Raw genomic sequence first — 850 nt, forward strand, 5'->3', positions numbered from 1 at the left:
AGACAAGAGATTGATAATTCTGTTAGCCAGGTTGAGGAGCTTTCTTCTACGGATATGGCTGCCCTTGTCAACGAGTGGCTGGGGGAGGTTGAAGAACTTCGTCGGAAATCCCAGAATATCAAGGGATCATTCACCCGGAAAATAAAAGTGAAAGTGGCGGCATCCGCTAAGGCGGCGAAGATCTTAGCCATGAGAGCCTCTATGGAGGGAGACGTGGGATTTCTGCGGACGAAGTTATTGGAGATGCAGAGTGAAATCAAAACTCTGAAAGAGGACAATCAACTGCTCAAGCAGCAGTTGGAGGATCTGCGTAGTGGGGCCCCGGTGTTCGACGCTCCGGAGACAGTGAAGTCACCGGGCCCGCCGCCGTCCGAATTCTATAGTCCAATTGCCGAAATGTCCCAAATAATGGACGACAAACCTGCGATGGATGTTCGGAGGACCCCTGTGAGACCGAGAGGATCCCCTGTCCCCTCTGGCTCCAGGGGCCCCCCCATTGGAGAGGATTTTACTACAAAGCTTACCGTAGCCATTAGCCAGGCGGTGGCTGCGGCTATGAGGGAATACTTACCTGGTTTGGGAAAGAACGTACCTCAAGCTGAAGGGGGACTACGTCGACTACCTGATAGACCTAGGCTGCTGGATAGACTTCCATCGTCCTCGGTCGCGCCGGAGTCACAAACAGACGAGGACGGTGTGGCGCGCCAGCAGGCAGCAAGACAGAGATCGCGCAAGAAGAAATCGCGAGTGACGAAGGACGTGGCACCTCGCATCCTGGAGAACAACTTCAGGAAACAGTTAGAGGAAGGGAATGCAACCGAGAGGGACCCGCCCCCAGAGGCCCCGACTC

This window comes from Wasmannia auropunctata, unplaced genomic scaffold (assembly GCF_000956235.1).
Source record: "Wasmannia auropunctata unplaced genomic scaffold, wasmannia.A_1.0 LD336101.1, whole genome shotgun sequence".
NCBI classification, from domain to species: domain Eukaryota; kingdom Metazoa; phylum Arthropoda; class Insecta; order Hymenoptera; family Formicidae; genus Wasmannia; species Wasmannia auropunctata.